Source organism: Mandrillus leucophaeus, unplaced genomic scaffold (genome assembly GCF_000951045.1).
Source record: "Mandrillus leucophaeus isolate KB7577 unplaced genomic scaffold, Mleu.le_1.0 Scaffold133, whole genome shotgun sequence".
Classification (NCBI taxonomy): Eukaryota; Metazoa; Chordata; class Mammalia; order Primates; family Cercopithecidae; genus Mandrillus; species Mandrillus leucophaeus.
The window spans coordinates 4957047-4975299 of NW_012101288.1; positions in this window are offsets into that span (position 1 = coordinate 4957047).

Genomic DNA, 18253 nt, shown 5'->3' on the forward strand with positions numbered 1-18253 from the left:
CAGCAGGGTGTATGTGAATCAGTCTTGGGAGCTGGCACAGCCCTGGGCCTCGCGTGGAGTCCAGGCCAGGCTCTGACACACTGGGGAGAGTTGAAACGAGAGTGGGTGTTTGCTGACAAGCAGCTTCATGGGAACGCTTGCCTTGGCATTTCTCAGTGCTGAATCAGGGAGAAAAGTTGGGCAGAGTGCCTGTGAGGCTCAACACACACACACACACACACACACACACACAGAGAGAGAGAGAAAGAGAGAGAGAGAGAGAAGGAGGGAAGGAAGGACAGAGGGAGGAAGAACCAAGTCAGAGTTAGGAGAGCAAACACCACACAAAGCAATAATGGCAGTAGCAAAATTGTCACTTCCTGAAGGCCTCCTGGGTGCTTTCAATGAACTCTCCCTGGATGTCCTGGGGAAAGCTTTATGCATAAGGAAACCCCTGGGGGAACTTTATATACATGCATATGTGTATATATACACACACATATAGGTATATATAAAGATATATATATGGCACATGAAAAAACTCACACCTCTAATCCCAGCACTGTGGGAGGCCGAGGTGGGTGGATCACCTGAGGTAAGGAGATCAAGACCAGCCTGGCCAACATAGCAAAACCCTGTCTCTACTAAAAATACAAAAATTAGCTGGGTGTGGTGGGGGGAAGTTGAGGCAGGAGAATCGCTTGAACCTGGAAGGCAGAGGTTGCAGTGAGCCGAATTCACATCACCGCACTCCAACCTGGGTGACAGAGCAAGACTCTGTCTCAAAAAAAAAAAAGAAAAAAGAACAAAAGAAAGATTCAGAGCTGCTCAGCTACCTGGTGGCTGAAACAGAATTCAAGTGCAAATCTAACAGCAAAGCTTGATGCTCCTACAGGTCTAACCCCTCATCCTACCCCACCTTGTATGACTCTCATCCTCCCCTCACCTTCTTCTTCCCACAAAGTTTAGGGAAAGCCAACCAAAGGGGAAATAAAGCGGATGTTGTGAGTGGCTTTCACCTCCTCAGACAAACTGGGTGGAAGTGAGCAGCCTCCAAACACAGGAGTCCAGGTGGGCCTCAGTCAGCACTGCATGGGGCAATCCTACGCCTGACTCTAATGGAGAGAGAAAAATCTAGATTTCCCTGTTCTTCCCCAATTGTGTCATCTGGAGCAGCACCGTCCCATAAAAATATAGCGCAAGCCACATATTATAATTATGACTTTCTAGTAATCACATTTTTAAAAAGAAGAGGAAAAAGATGAAATTAATTTTAATAATGTGTTTCATTTAATCCAATATATTCAAAATCATATATTTTCATTATTTAAAATGTATTTAGAAGTATTATTATTTAAAAGTATCATTTTATCTATTTAAAAGTATCATTATTTAAAAATTAATGAGCTCTTTTGCATTCTTTTCCCATTCTAAGTCTTCAAAATCCAGTATCCACTTTGCAATTAGACCACACCTCAGTTCAGACTAGCCTAGGTACATGTGGTTAGTGGCTACTGTGTTGGACAGGGCAGGTCTACGGAATACCAAAATGTCCAGGTGAACACAAGGGCAAATCACATAACCACAAAGGATTCTACATAACCAACGAAGGACTCCACATAACCAACAAATGACTCTACATAATGAAAAGGGTTTTTAAATTACCATGTAGCAAAATTGACTTATTGATGTATAGTTCTATGAATTTTAATACATGTAGATTCATATAACCTCCATCATAATCAGGACACAGAGCAGTTCCATCACCCCAAAGAATTCTCTTGTGCTGTCTTTTTACGTTCAAACCTTCCACCTTCCCCTAATCCCCCCATCCCCTAATGTCTAATTCCTGATCTGTTCCGAACAAATGGGATCATACACTATGCAATGTTTTAAGGCAGGTTTCCTTCACTCAGCATATGCTTTTGATATTCCTGCAAGTTTATTGTGGGCATCAATAGTCCATTCCTTTTTATTACTGAGTAGCATTACATAGTGTACACAGACCACAGTTTATCCATTCACCTGCTGGAGGACACTTAAATTGTTTGGGATGATTATAAGTAGAGTTGTTATGAATATGTGTACAGATTTTTCTGTGAACATAAGTATTCATTTCTTTAGGGTAAATACTCAGGAGTAGGATTCCTGGGTCATATGGCAAATGTATGTTTTACTTTGTAAGAAATTATCAAATTTTCTTCCAGAGCAATTGAGCTATTTTTTATTCCCACCACTAACATGTGAGAGTTTCATCTGCTCTGTATCCTTGTTAGCACTTGGTATTATCAGTTTTATTTATTTTAGCCATTCTGATAGGTAGTTGTATCTCATTATGGCTTTAAATCACTTTTACTTAATGACTAATGATTTTGAGCATCTTTAATATGCTTTTTTGTCCCCCACATGTTCTCTTTGATTATATCTCTAAATCTTTCACCTATTTTTAATTAGGTTATATATTTTCTGAGTTTTGAAAGTGTGTTGATATTCTAGATAGAAGTCCTTTGTTAGCTATATGACGTGCAAATATTTTCTTCTAGTCTGTAGGTTGACTTTTATTCTCTTAACATTGTCTCTGACAGTTCATAAGTTTTTATTTTGATTATGTCCAATATATTGATTTTTTCTTTTATGGATTGTGCTTTTGTTATTATGTGTAAGAACTATTTTGTCTAACCTCACACTATGGATATTTTCTTATGTTTTTGAACAATAAATCACATGTGTAATAACCAAGGAGTTGTAAATATCTAAAGAAATTCAACTGTGGGTTTTAGTTGTAAAAATCCACATTGTCATGAGGATTCATTAATTTTCCACATAGACATGGAAAATAAGTAAAAAGTAATCACTAGTAAAACAAAGATGAATAACATTTGGCCCAGAATAGTGGCTGCCATCAATTGAGCATCTAGGGCCAGTGGCTACATAAACATCATCAGTAACCTTCAGCCTGGCATTTCTATCCCCATTTTACAAGAGACGAACCTGAAGCTTGCAGAGGTTAAGTAATTTTACACAGCCAGGAAGTAGTAAAGTCAGGATCAACACTGCCAGGAAGTAGTAGAGTCAGGATCAACTAATTCCAAAGCCCTCACCCATGGGAAGGTTCTTTGATTTCTAGAAACAAAAAACAGCTCTACCTTCATAAGGATAGGGGAAAAAAGCAGCAGTCCTTAGGTATTTTGTGGAAGCAACCCAACAACTGAACCACCAGATGTTGATGGGGAAAAAAAAATCAAAGAAGTTCAAAGAAGTTCAAAGACGGGGAGCAGGGGAAAAAAAATAGATATTGTCTTCCAGACATCCCTTTTGAATGAAGCATCTTCAACTCTTTTCATCCCTTGTGTTTCTCCTTCTGGTCCCCTAGAGCAATCATCTGACTGACCTGTCATGAGTCATGTGATCATCTTTTGACCAAGGAACATTAGAACACCATGATTGACAGTCCAACCAAGACTGCAGAATGAGGAACACAGGCTTCTTTCCTTGTTGAAAGGAATACTGAGGTGCTACTACCAGAGGGAAAGGGAAGAATGAATCCTGGGATTTAAAAAAACACAGAGACCCCCTAAAGCAGTGGCTTCCAAATTTTTTGACCATGTTGCACGTTAAGAAATATATTTCACCAATATGTGAGCATCTACACACACAACTGAAATGAAATTTTCATATAACAATATGCACCTTGTAATGTGTAATACAATCTGACACACATCCATTTCTTTCCATTTTTAGTAAGTGGATTTTTAAATCCACAGTGGGTCACAATCTGCAGATTGGAAAGCATTGCCCTCAACTGTGAAAGATGTGTGTTCAACAATGAAGACACATATAAGGTGAGGAACTCTGTAATGTATCCCCTCAGAGAACACTGGCAGGTCCATCTCACAAGGCAGATGTATGAAGAGAGATGCAAAAACCTCTGAGTAAGTAAAGGCTGATAAAAGGTGGGTATTTTCCCATAGAAGTAGACCCTAAGACAAGGATTTGAGTCCAAGTAGCTTATTTTCAAGGTGATACCAGGACGCACAGGAAGCAGGGAGTGAGGCAGGGGACAGAGGAAAGTCAGCAAGAGGGCACGTGGATGTGCTGTCACTGGGTATCTAGGGCTTGGCTACATAGGAGACCTCTGAGAAACTGTGTGGAACATGCCTCAGGACTGTCCCTCCAAGGAACAAGGAAGTCGGGTGTTCATCCACTGTGATGGTTAATATTGACCATCAACTTGATTGGATTGAAAGATGCAAAGTATGGTTCCTGGGTGTGTCTGTGAGGGTGTTGCCAAAGGAGATTAACATCTGAGTCAGTGGACTGGGAAAGGCAGACCCACCCTCAATCTGGGTGAGCACAATCTAATCAGCTGCCAGTGCAGCCAGAATAAAAGCAGTCAGAAGAACATGGACAGACTAGACTGTTTTAGTCTTTTGTCCTACATCTTTATCCCATGCTGGATACTTCCTGCCCTCGAACTTTGGACTCCAAGTTTTTCAGCTTTGGGACTCAGACTGGCTTCCTTGCTCCTCAGCTTGCAGATGGCCTATTGTGGGACCTTGTGATCATGTGAGTTAATACTCCTTAATAAACTCCCCCTTATATATACATCTATCCTACTAGTTCTGTCCCTCTAGAGAACCCTGGCTAATACATCCACGCACTGTCATCCCTCCATGATGAAGGTAGAAACAAATCTATTAACTTCCTGATACTTCCAGCCTGCCCCATGTGAGGACCAAATGCCCGTGGCCACAGAACACTCTCAGGCAGAGGGACACCAGAAGCTCTGGGCTGGAAGGGAATTGTCTGCAGATAACCTCTGGGCTGCACTAAGACGATATAGTTCAAAGGTCTCCTCCGAGATGTAACTAGGAGGCAGAAGGAGTAGCCCATTGTCAGCCATTTCAGGAACTGATTTCAGCCCTAAACACCTGTCTCCCTTCCCAGACCACACCTCATGGTCAGGTATACCCTAGCTGTCCATTGCACCTTGGAATCACCAAGGTGATTCCAAGATTAGAAATTCCCTGATTTCTAAATTTACCAAGTGCTTTTCAGCCTGTTTTCCTGCCTCAGCATTGCTGAAAGAAGACAGGAAATCTGGCCAACTGGCTCACTGGTCCTACCTGGGCCCTCTGGTTCTCCGCCAGTGTGCCAGAGAACATCTCATTCTATGCCAAAGATCTCTGCCACAACATTTCAGTAAATCTTTATTCATCCTTTCCCTCCTCTTAGAGAAGATGGCCCTACTCTTGTCAAGGTCCCAAGGAAAACAAGTATCCAGGCAGAGGGAAGGGATCTGGTGCACAAACCTTGATCAATCACCTACTGTTTGTCAGATTGGAATACAGAAGATAGATTGACTTTAGGAATCAAATCCAAGGGGATGGGAATAGAAACAGGGTTGAGAGTAGAGGAGCAAACCCTTAATCAGCAATTCCCAAGGGCAGTGTGTCTTAGCCCAGGCTGCACATGGTCATCTGAGGAGCTTTTAAAGAGGACCAGTTCCCAGCAGGTGATGAGGCAGATCCCAGGCATCAATACCTTTTTAAGTTCCCCAAATGCTAATGTGCAAGGACTATAAGATGGGACAGGAAGGAAAAAATAGCATTTCTTGTGTGTGTGTCTTGTTTTCTGCTTGTTTAGGTAAGCTTTGTATCTCACCCAATTCTGTCAACAGTGCTGTATGTTAGATTTTACTGTACCCATCTCAAAGGCAAGAAAACAGGATAACCAAAGAACTGGCCTAAGTTCTCACTGTCATGAGCAAAGGAGCCAAGATTTCCACTGAAGACTGCCTGAGTCCAGAGACAACGAATGACTTTTTCTACCCTCATCATACTATCCCCGAAGTGAAATTTTAATAAGATTGAAGATGAGAGAAAGGGGAAAGAAAAAAAAATCTAAAAACAAAGTGTCACTGGATAAGACAAGGCTGGTCTAGGTAAGACATGACAGGAGAGGGCTCTGTGGGCAACAAGAAACCCTAAGTATCCCAAGCTGTTCATGGCACCAAGAAAAATGGGGCAAAACCACCAAAGGGGAGTGGAGTGCCATCTAACTCTGTCCCAATGTTTCCTGAACCTGGTCCTGCTCTCAAGGATGTCTCACATCCAAAGTTAACTCAATGGACCATATTCTTATCATACTCTGAACTGTGACTTGGAACATCACACCCATCAGCTCGGGTTTGAGAGCCTCTCAGCATGGTTAATCTTCATCTTCTTTCTGGCTTCCAGACTGACTATATTCAGCTGTGAGAGTAAACTGACATCACGGTAACCAGCCTTTCCTTATTTCCGCAAGTCATTTCTCTCTTCTCTGTGAGTGCTTGGCTCTCGTAGTTCGGCAGCCCATCTGGTTGAAGGGATATCCTGCTGTTTACAGCCTCCTCTGGGACTGCTCAAAGACAAGAGAAACCCTATCCATTTATACGCCTCTGTGTTTGCTCCATGGAACTGAATTTTATTTAAGCATCACATTTGGAGAAGGAAAAGGCATTTGTGTGTTTTCTTTCTTGATTGTATTTTTCAGCAACAAGATGCCCGTTAAATTAAAGTAATCCTCAGAAGGAAAACTTCAAAACCAAAATCTCCCAAGCACCCTGTGCTCCCAAAGTCATAGAACAGCTTTTAGTGACTATTGGAAAATAGTAGAGCTAGAAGAGGCCCTAGGAATCATCTCTTAGAAGGGGAAGCTGAAGCCCAAAATGTGAGAGTGACTTGCCCCATGCCATGGCACAAGACAGTGGTAGAAGTGGGACCAGAACATGGGTGCTTTGGCCTCATGTCCCCAGATGGTATTTTGCTGGGCAGGGGCTGCATGCTGAGAAAAGACAGAAGAACATCATGTTGAAGGTTAAAGGTGGCTTTCATGGGCCTGGAGCAAAGTAAAACTGGTGCCAAAGAAAACAGCCTATTTAAAACTGCAGGCTTAGCTTCAACAGTGATGAAAACAAAGTGATCTTTGCTATTTACCAACCCATCACTCCCAAGTTGACTATGCAAGAGCCACCATATTGCACAACTCTAGGGGCCTCAACTCATACTGTCCTGTTAACCCATATTTTAGCAAAGCAGAAGAATAAGAGCTCAACAAGTATTAGCTATCCTTTTTCTTGTTTTGTATTAACAGCTAGAACCAAAGGCAATTATTGACAAGTACGATATTCACTAAAATCAAATAGTCACTTAAGAACAACCCAGGCCGGGCGCAGTGGCTCAAGCCTATAATCCCAGCACTTTGGGAGGCCAAGGTGGGTGGATCACCTGTCAGAAGTTCAAGACCAGGCTGGCCAACATGATGAAACCCCACCTCTACAAAAATACAAAAAAAAAATTAGCCAGGCATGATGGCAGTTGCCTGTAATCCCAGTACTCAGGAGGCTGAGGCGGGAGAATCGCTTGAACCCAGAAGGCAGAGGTTGCAGTGAGCTGAGATCATGCCATTGCACTCCAGCCCGGGCAATAGAACAAGACTCCATCTCAAAAAAAAGAAAAAAAAAGAACAAGCCAAGAAATTTGGCTCTCAAGATTCAAAAGAATGAATCTCTAAAATCGAGTAGATGACAAAGATGTCTAAAAGAGGACATTCAGCAAGACTAAGCACTCACAGATGTTAGCTATGTAGTAGGCAGCATTGTTACAAGTGGTTTACACGGCTTCATCCTCACAACAGCTTGATGACACAGGTACTGTTGTTAAGGCCCATTTTACAGATGAGGAAACCGAGATGAGTCATCCAGTAACTGGCAAGTCACATGGCCAATAAGTGGCAAGGGGTGATTCAAAGGCAGCAATCGCCTCTCAACACTGCATCCTTGACTACTTGCAGCAAGGCTCCTTGTGTTATTTGCTCCAGAGAGTCGCGGGGGGGGGCAGTTGAGTCCTGCTGCATTTCCCTCAAATCACTGCAATTGAGCTACGTGAAGTTTTTAATGGGACTGACAATGAGGAAGGGATCTGGCTCAAGCATAGGAGGAACCTTAAGGGGTGGGAGACCACCACAACTCAGCTCTGGGAAATATAGAAAGGATTGGTGGCATCTTTAAGGAAGCACAGGCCAGAGCCCCTCAACAGCATGGTGGGCATTCACAGGGAGGCCCTGGGCCTCTGGGAGCTCTACCCTTACCCCCACATCCATCCCTTCTTCAGACATATAGAGTTAAGAAAAAAAAAAAGAAAAGGAAAGAAAAGAAAATTAAGCTCCTCCCCAAGAGGCCAACAGAAAATATTCAAAGTAACTCAAAACCTCCTCCAGCCTTTCTGAACTCAATAGAGATAGGAGATATTTTTAATTCATCCCACTCTGTAACCTTGAGCAATTTACCTAATCTCTTGAGTTTTAGTTTCTTCATCTCTATAAAATAAAGTTCACACCTACTCTGTGTGTGTGTGTGTGTGTGTGTGTGTGTATGTTGTAGAAATTAAATTTGACATAATTGGTGAAAAAGGCTTAGCACAATGCTTATCAACTGGTAGAAGACCAATAAATAATAGTTTTCATCTACCTTTTTGGGACAAAAAAGGACACTGTTAGTTTCCTACAAAACATTTATTTTTCATTATTTACCAATAGGCCCTTAACTTCAGGGCTACAATATGCCCAGAAAACAAGATCACCTCCCCGGACACCTTCACAATTAGGATGGGCATATTTCAGTTCTGGCAGATGAGATGTAATGAGAAGACTATTTGGGAATCAGAGGGATATCTTCCAGGAAACCTGTTGCTTCCCTAAAAATAGGAGGAACAGACTCAGCTAGCATTTCGTTTGACCCATGACCCTTCCTCTTCTCCCTATTTGAAGGTGCAGTGGCCATCTTGCCACCACGAGGACAAAACCACAGGCTGATCACAGGAATAGAAAAGGATCTTGGGTCCTAAATAACATCCTCTTATTATTACACCAACTCTACCTTTCCTACGTCTTGACTATTCAGGTGAGAAAAATAAACCCCTAACAGGTTTTCGATTATTTGTAGCTGAACACATTCCTAACTGGTATTACCAATCCCAGTTTTATATATTGAAATAGAAAAAAGTATAGAAATTCTGGGGTGTTCGTCCAAGTTCACATAATGAATTGATTGGTGGCAAAGTCACCCCTGCTGAGTATTCGAGTCTTAAATTTCCAACCCCAAAACTCTCCAAATAGATTATGTTTAAACAAAAATTGTATCTATGTCAAGAATTAGAATGATCAGTGTTATAAAGCATTTATGTGCAAGACAGTTGTGCTGGTGTATAAGAAACTTTCTTCTGGAAATTTAAGTAGTCAAAATATATTTTTGAAAATCATGGATTTCACCTAATCTGTGCAAGTGGACTCTTCAGTCTGGGGGCAAATCACACATGAAGCTTAGAAGAGGAACTGTTAATCTACAGAACCCAGCTCCATCTCTCTGGAAACACAAGGAAGCACCTTTGAACCATCCAAAGAACATCATGCTGTGAAATCAACAAATAGAGCTGCCTGCCCTCATATCTATCCTAAAGAAGATATTGGATTTGAAAAAGACATGTCTTTGAACTGCTAATAAATATTTTACCACCCTGATCTTTTAGGAAGTCAGGATTGACTAGCACTATCGCATAAATACAAGCTTTGCACAGTACAATTGTTTGGGCTTAAATATATTGTCTGCCTTGTGTTGTTATAATTTAATGAAAGCTATTTGCTGGTCTCAAAAAATGTAATTAATAAAACTATATCCAAATTCTCTGGCTGAGAATTTGTATCTGCAACAAAGCTGCTGGATATGAGTTTGCTCAGAAACTCTGGAACTTTGGGATCCTTGGGAGAAGAAAGTCTACTCCTTTGCTTTAGAAATAGACGCATCCTTGGAACTTTCCAGGTGGGTGTAGGTAGTGGGGCTTAGAACTCATCCCATCACCAAGCAATAGACCCCGATAAGGATGGCTTCATAGTGATTCCCCGAGTGGCCTTGGTTATACTCATGAATGTGTTCTCCTCACCAGGTTCAATTGGCCCAGTGTAAAAACATGTGACCCAAGTTGTGGCAGATTCCCTCTCACAGAAAGTTAAGACTTGAACAAGGAGACGTAGTGATGGGAAGTCTTTAGAATCGACTCAGCTGGCTGGCTACAATCTAGAAAGTGAACCCACAAACTACTATCAGTGAAGTCCCGGGACCTCATTTAGTTCCTCCCCTTCCTAAGATCCTCTAATTCTCTGAGCTCACCCAGTAAGGCACTAAGGAACACCTCTTTTTAAAACTTGAGCTACACTGAGTCAGTTTGTTTCTTAAGACCAAAAGGATCCTAGTGAATACACTGGACAGTGTTGTGCACCAATTTGTAGGGTCACAGAGTCAGAAGGAAACACAAGTTCTCCTGATTCCTTTCTACCTTTAAGCAGGAATAAGCAGTCCCAATCTTGGGCAAACAGGTGACAGGGAATCTCCGCTTGATTGTCTTTAAGCCTCTAAGGAAGGCGGTTTCAACATTTGGCCCTCAAACTCAACACCAAGAACCTTTTCTTCCCATGTTCCTTCTTGGCACCTGTTGTGGTGCCAGCAGTGTGACAAGTGGTTTGTGGTATGGGCTTTGGAGCTAGGCTCCCTGGAACCTGATGCTGCTGCTTTCTAGCTGTATGACTTAGGGTATTGTTCAACCTCTCTATGCCTCAGCTTTCCCTCCTAGAAAGGGAATAAAATCATACTGTTTGCCTCATGGGGTTGTTGTGAGAATTAAGTTAGTTAACCCATACAAAGTTCTAAGAACAGCACTCCATCCCAACTTCTACTGTCTCCTCTTTTGTATTTTAGGCATGCCAGCTTATACATGCTCTTTCCTGCCTAGAGTCTCAGGGGGTCTTTGTACATTCTGTTCTTTCTGCCTGGGAGCCATCCTCTACTCCCCACAGCCACTCAGTGATAAGTGGCAAAACTGGCCCCAGTCCACCACCCCTTCCTATAACCACACTCTTTGCTATGTGATTTTACAGCTCCTCCCATCAGCAGGTGGGGTCTATATTCCCAACCCCTTAAATGTGTACTAGTCATGTGACCTGCCTTGGCCAATAGTTGAGTAGAAGTGGCATTGTACTGGTTTTGATCCTGGACCTTAAGAGATATTGCATGTTTCCATTCTTTCTCTCAGACTCCTTCCAGCTACAAGCCTAGGCTAGCCTGCTAGATGAGAGACACATGGACCAGTCTCCACCCATTACCCCAGCCCACAACTAACCAATCCCTTGAAGCAGAACCACCTAGCTGACCAGCATCTGACCATTGAGGTATAGTGGTCTCACTGCACCAGCTGAGACCAGAAGAACCACCCAGCTGAACCCAGCCCAAATTGCCAACTCACTGCATTACAAACTAAATAAGTAACTATTGTTTCAAGCCACTAAATTTGAAGGATGATTTGCTACATTGTAAAAGCTAACTGGTATACACCCTCTCTAAGCCTCAGTTTCTTCAATGATAAGACAGAAATAATAAAAATAGGAATAATAAAGCCTACCTCAGGAAAATAAGTGTAAAGACTGAAAGAGATAATGCTTCTCAAGTGCCTATGCGACAGTAAGTATTACATAGCTATAAACTACTACACACATTGTAATGATAATAGTGAATTATTTATGTTGCCTCTTATCTGTATATTTGAAAGTAATTATATCTAATGAATAGGTTGTTGTGATAAATTGAGAAAATATGTGAGATGCTTAACACCAGGTCAGACACAAACAGAACATCAATAAGTAGTTATTTTTAATGAGCTACTGTCGTTAAGTATTACTACAGAGTCTCAGCTTCTTCGTTCTCTCCCCTGGCCATTACACACAATCCTCCACCGCCACCACCTCCTGTCTTACCTTCAGCCCTCAGAGTTCCATCATCTTGATGATTACATGTCGGCTCCCAGCCTTCAGCCTGACACTAGGGCACCTCCATCCTGCACAGCCCACTTCCTGGGAGAAGGCATAGGAACGCCTGAGACTCCTTGAACGTCCGTCCGGTCATGAACTTCAGCCACTAGGGGGAAGCCTCACCCTCCAGCCTCGGGAAGCTGAGCCTGTCCTACCGGGTTTTTTCCCTCTTCTGATCCTAAAGTCTGAAGGCCCAGGATTTGAGAAGCCCCCACTGGTCCCACTGTCCACGGTTCACAACCCCACTGTGGTCACTCACCTGTTCATATTCCCCCTTCTTTCCTGAGTGGGGAGCAATCCATCCCCCAACCACCTTGAGCAGACACTGGGGGCAGCACCCCCCCAGCTCAGGGCAACCTCTCAACCTGCGTGAGTGGTTTCATAATTCATGCCTGCCCATCAGCGGACAGATTTAGCCTGCTGCCTGCTGAGTCTGAAAATACTGAATATTAAAATATCCCAGACGCTCGCCCTTCTGATGCCCTCGCCTCTCTGGGATTCACATGCAGTTGGCTGCACAAACAATTCCAGGGACACACATCAATTTGTCGATTAAGTAGGGTTTGAGCACCAATATGTGTAACTTTCATCAAAACAGAGAAAGGCGTATTCAGGGCTATGTGCTCGGTGTGTGTCCTTGAAGAAGTCTTAGTCTTCTGGCTTCAGAGACAGTATATTTTTTTCTACATCACATTGCTGCTTAAACTCTCAGGGCCCTTTTTGTAGCACTATTTGTGATCGAGAGAAATGGGAATCCAATTTGAAGGATTTCACTGAGCGAAGTAGAGCAAAAGACCTGCAGAAACCATCTCTGCCCACCCAGGACACAATAGAGAGGTTCCCAGGAATTAAAGCCTGCCGGTAATGAGGATGAGGAAGCAGAGGACTCTCATATTTGGTAAAGAAAGAGGTGTGCATGTGTGTATGTTTGTGTATCCTACACCCCTTTCAAGTCTAGCTGACACCTGTTGTGTATATCAAAGACTGCCACATATTTCCTGCCTTCGATGGTGAGTTTTGTTTTGTTTTGAGATGGAGTCTCGCTCTGTTGCCCAAGCTGGAGTGCAGTGGCGTGATCTCGGCTCACCACAACCTCCGCCTCCCAGGTTCAAGTGATTCTTGGGCCTCAGCCTCCTGAGTATCTGGGACTACAGGCATGTGCCACCACTCCCGGCTAATTTTTGTATTTTCAGTAGAGACCAGGTTTCACCACATTGGTCAGGCTGGTCTTGAACTCCTGACCTGAAGTGATCTGCCCACCTTGGTCTCCCAAAGGGCTGGGATTACAGGCATGAGCCACTGCACCCGGCCAATGGTGAGTTTTAAACCTTCTACTCAAAGAACTTCTGGGCCTTTGCTAAGGCACGCACCTTTGCTGATACTCAGTAATGACCAGCAGCAAATGTAGCTAAAACCAACAGAAATTTATCCTCTCACAATCCTGGAGGCAGAAGTCTGAAATCAAGGAGTCAGCAGAGTCTTGCACCCTCCAGGGCTCTAGAGCAGATAATTCCCTGTCTCTTCTGGCTTCTGGCGGCTCCTGGCTTTTCTTGGCTTGTGGCAGCATCTCTCTAATTTCTGCCTCCATCTGCACAGGGCCTTCCTCCCTCTCCCTGTGTCCTCTCCTCTTCGTTTAAGGACACTCGCATTGAGTAACCTTAGACCACCCTAATCCAGCATGACCTCCTCTCAATCTTTACCTTAATTACATCTGCAAGATCCTATTTCCAAATGTCTTAGTCTGTTCAGGCTGCTATAACAAAATACCTTCTATTGGATAATTTATAAACAACAGGAATTTGTTGCTCACAGTTCTGAAGGTGAGCCTCCAGTCAATTTGGCACCTGATGAGACTGGCTCTGCTTCAAATATGGCACCTGCTTGCTGGGTCCTCACATGGCTGAAGTGGTGAACAAGCTTCTTTGGGCCTCTTTTATTAAGGGAAATGATTCCATTCATGAGGTTTCTACCTTCATGTCCTAGTCACCTCCAAAGGCCTCACCCCTTAAAACCAACACATTGGGGATTTGATTTCAACACATGCATTTTGGAGGAACATAAATATTCAGACCAGAGCACCAAACAAGGTCACAATCTGAAGTTCAAGTTGGGCATGAATGTTAGAGTGTCACTATTCAGCCCACAGCACCCACTTCATCTCTATCTTGGGTTCATACGAGGATTTGCTCCTTCTTTGGAGTACTGGAATGTGGTTGAAGTCAGTATTATTAGTTTAACTCCCCGTCGTTACCTTAAGTAGGCTCCTTCCACAAGACCCTTCTACGGGGTTCACTAATGAGGCTGAAGGAATTTGTTCCCTAATACCTAGCACATACACAGCGAATCACACTTTACAAAGTTCGACATCCTATTTACTCTCTGCATCAGCTCCGTAAGGTAAATAGTTCTACCCCTCACTTTGCAGAGGAGAAAACAGGCTCTAGGTGTGAAGTGACTGTCTCAGGTCTCACCAACCACGAGAGGCAGGACCTTCAATCCAGTCTTTCTGATTCCAACCTGGTGCCCCCATCAACTGCACCCCACCTGTGTCTCCTATAAGCTGAAGACATCCTTTGTAAGGAAGAGTAACCAGATACCTGGCTTGTGCCTGTTGTCCAAGTATACACATTATTAGCTCTCTACTTCATTCCCAGAAGTGTCCCACTTGGACAGTAAGTTATATGATTACCTTCTCAGCAGTCTTGGCCACAGAGCTCCCTGCCTCTGCCCTAGGTCTAGCCCTCACTGTGTTAGGCTATGGGGAAAAAAAATAGTATTTTTCTTCTTCTGTTTTTCTTTTCTTGCACATGAGCTTTATGACAAAGAGGCATGAAGCTTTGCCAAAGTTGGGAGTGTTATATTACATTCTTCAAAGGAGCCAGGATGGTCTTTAAATCTCTCCATACCTTTCTGTCCTTGGGACAGATTGGGCTGGGTCAAGAGCCAAAGCAGAATCAGGAATGAGCTTTGCTCCCAACATACACAACAATGCAGAGACTTCACAATCCAAACCTTCTCTGCCTGGCCTCAGAGAGCTCCGAAAGGCTGGATGTGCCAAAAATCCCATAGCACCTGGCACAAAGGCTCTGCAGCAGGGTCACAAGACAGAAACAAGTGGAGATTTAAAGGGAAGAAAGATCTTTATGGAATAAAACCTGACATTACACATCAAAAGCTTGAAGCAATATTTATGTGTGTGTGTGTAGGGCATGTGGGGTTTGCATACAAGGATGCTTGGCTGAATCTAGAAAAGTTTTGAAGGGATACCCAACGGAATGTTACCAGCACTCCAGGGATGGCTCCAGGGATGGTTTGGAGAGGCAGAGAGAGTAACGGGACTATCACTATGGAAATCATACATGCCTACTTTTTTATCCTTTTTTAAGTACAATTTTCTTATTTAAGAGTTTTTATTGTGTAACTCTTTTTACTCATCAATTTCAATGCAGGAATTTAAGTTGAAGAAAGAATTAAGCCCATGCACAAAGGCTGAGCTGACAAGGACGTGCATGGAAGCTTTCTAACAATAAAACCTCAGTCCTGAACTCATTGTCCAGTAATAGGGTATAGTCATAATAGAGAATTCCACTCAGCTGTTAAGTAACTTTCAAATGAATATTTATGGACCAAAAGAAAGGTGATTGTCATACATTATATAGAAATAAAGCAACTTTCACAGGTGGGTGTAATCCAACACCATGCTTTAAATCTCCATCTACATGTAGAAATATACAGATATTATTCTTAACAATCTTGGCTGTATTATCATTGTTTATTTTACTCTAGCTTTGAATTTTCACATTTCTGCAATGAATAGAAATAAGCAGAAAGCTGATTTGACAGAGAGCCAAGAGGTGTGGCCAGGACGCCCTCTGAAATCTCCTCAGGTGAGTGTGACACCCTGTGAATTCCTGCCACTGCTCAAGAAGGTAATTTGGCTCCTGTTGTCCCTTGGGGCAATTCCTGCACAAGAAGTTTCAGGAGGAAGCTGGAATGGAAAAAATGGAAGATGTGGGGCCCGCAAGCCCCTGCCTACCCTGCTAGTTGCTGTAGAGGGAAATGACTGAGGAGGGAGAACTGCGAGAGGCCACACCTGGGCTGATTTGGGAAAGGCAGGTTTTCACGTGGTTCTAGCCAATTTCCCATGTCTTCCACCTACACCTCTCAATCACCTAACAGAAGCGATTGTAAGAATTTTCAGGGGTAATGTTACAAATCACTCAGCCTGGTGCCAGGCACACTGGAGGGTGCAATGGGTGAATGGCCATATCAAAAGCTGGGGCTGGAAGGGGTGGGGGAAGAAAAATGTTTGTGAGCATCTCCCATGAGCTACCTTTATGAGCCTTCACAACAAGTACCTGGCACATGCCTTGTGGTTACTCCCATTTTACAGATGAGAAAACTGAGGCTTAAACAGAGTGAGGGACTGGCCCAACCTCATTCAGGCAATTGGTGACTGAGCCAACATGCAAACCCTAATTTGCCTGTCTTCAAACCCATTTCTTTCCCCTCCCAGGAGACTTTGCACTCGGGCTTTCTATACAGAGGAGGCACTGGGACCAGCAAAGACGTGAACCCACAACACACACAGCTCGTGGCAGCGCATAGACTTCAGCAAGGCCTCTTTAGCCCTGAAGCATGTGACACATGGAGAAACTTGAGGCCCACACCCCCTCAGAAAGAGTCCCTTTGGAAATAACATTTTTAGCCATGGGCGAAAATGTACTTTAGCATGGAAGAAGAAGACTTTCTTCCATGCAAGACACATCCTGTTTACAATCCCGTTTGTTCCAACAATAATTCTGAAGGGAGGGTAGAACAGGGGTTTTGTCATTTTACAGAGAGGGAAATTGACTTGCTGTGTGACCCGGAGCTAGTCACCTCCCCTTTCTGTATCTCAGCATCCGTACCTATAAAACAAGGAGGTTGAACCATAGTTACCCCAAGTTCTTTTCCATGTCATGAGCCATCCAATTTGCCACCAAACAGTAAATGATGTTAAAATAAACACCTGATTTTTCATGTCTTTGCCAATTTCTCTCCCTTCAAACAGAACTAATCCCATCTGCCTTGGTCTTCTCTTGTACCCACTTCCCACCTCTACTCCTGGGCTTACCACGTGCTGCTGCCACTGGCTCACATAGAAGCCACTAGAGGAAAAAGGCCATGTCTTCCCCTCCAGAACTGCCCTGTCCAGTATGGAAACCACTGGTTTCTGTGGTTGCTCAGCAATGAGTCCAAATTGAGATGTGCTGGAAGCATAAAATACACACTGGATTTCAAAGACTTAGGGAGAAAAAAATATATAAAAACTCGTTAATCATGTTTACAGTGATTATACGTTGAAATGACAATATTTGGCTATGATGGAGTCAATGAAATGAATTATTAAAATTAATTTCACCTGTTCATTTTTTACTCATTTAATGTAGCTACTACAACATTCAAAAGTATGTGTGTGTCCTTGTATTATATTTCTATCGGACCGCACCCCACTTTCTGCATCTGCACACACAGCCCTCTTCCCAAAGGAAGCCTTCTTTCTCTGCCTGATTCTCTGCCCATTACTGGGTTTGTCATGCAACCTGGCCATCCCTACCCATGAAGCTGGTTGGGTAAGTGGACTTAGAGATGGCACTGCATGGCCAGCCAGTCTAGACTTGAGGGAACAGAGAAAAGGTGGCCCCATTTTCTTCAGATCTAAGGCTCTGATCTAGAATGCTGAAGCTTAGACGGATGTTTTCAAAGAAGTGATTTGTTAAATGTTTAAGACTGGATGGGCAGGTTCTCAAGTTCTTCGTTAGCAATTTGACTATGGCCCTGAGTTTAAAATTATCACTACCACCATGTTTTTTCTCGTATTTACACAACTTTAACATTTTGTATCAGGGAGACTAATTGCAAATCGCCATTAAAGGCAGCCAGGAAGAGAAAGACAAGCACTATGGTTAGTCCAACAAATATTTATTGAGCTTATGCTATTGCCAGACATCTCTAGAAACTTGGGATCGGTGAACAAAGTAGACATAGACCTTGTCCCTGAGGAAAGCAGGGCAGGGGTAAAAATGGCAAGTTAATGACATTGTATATTAGAAGGCAATAAATGCTAAAACAAAAGAGAGAACAAAATGAGGGTCAGGGAGGACCAGGCTGCAATATTAAATGGGCTATCTAGGTAGGTCTCATAGAAAAGGGCAGATTTCAAGCAAAGATTTGAAGGAAGTAGGGAGTCTTCAAGTGACTCCCTGGAATAAATGCATTTTTAGGCAACAGGAATAGCTGAAGAGATGGGCCTCTGGCGAGGCTGTGTAAGTTAAAGGAGTCAGGAGACCCAGGCTCGCGTCTCTAAGCCTCAGTTTCCCCACGTCATATAGGTCTC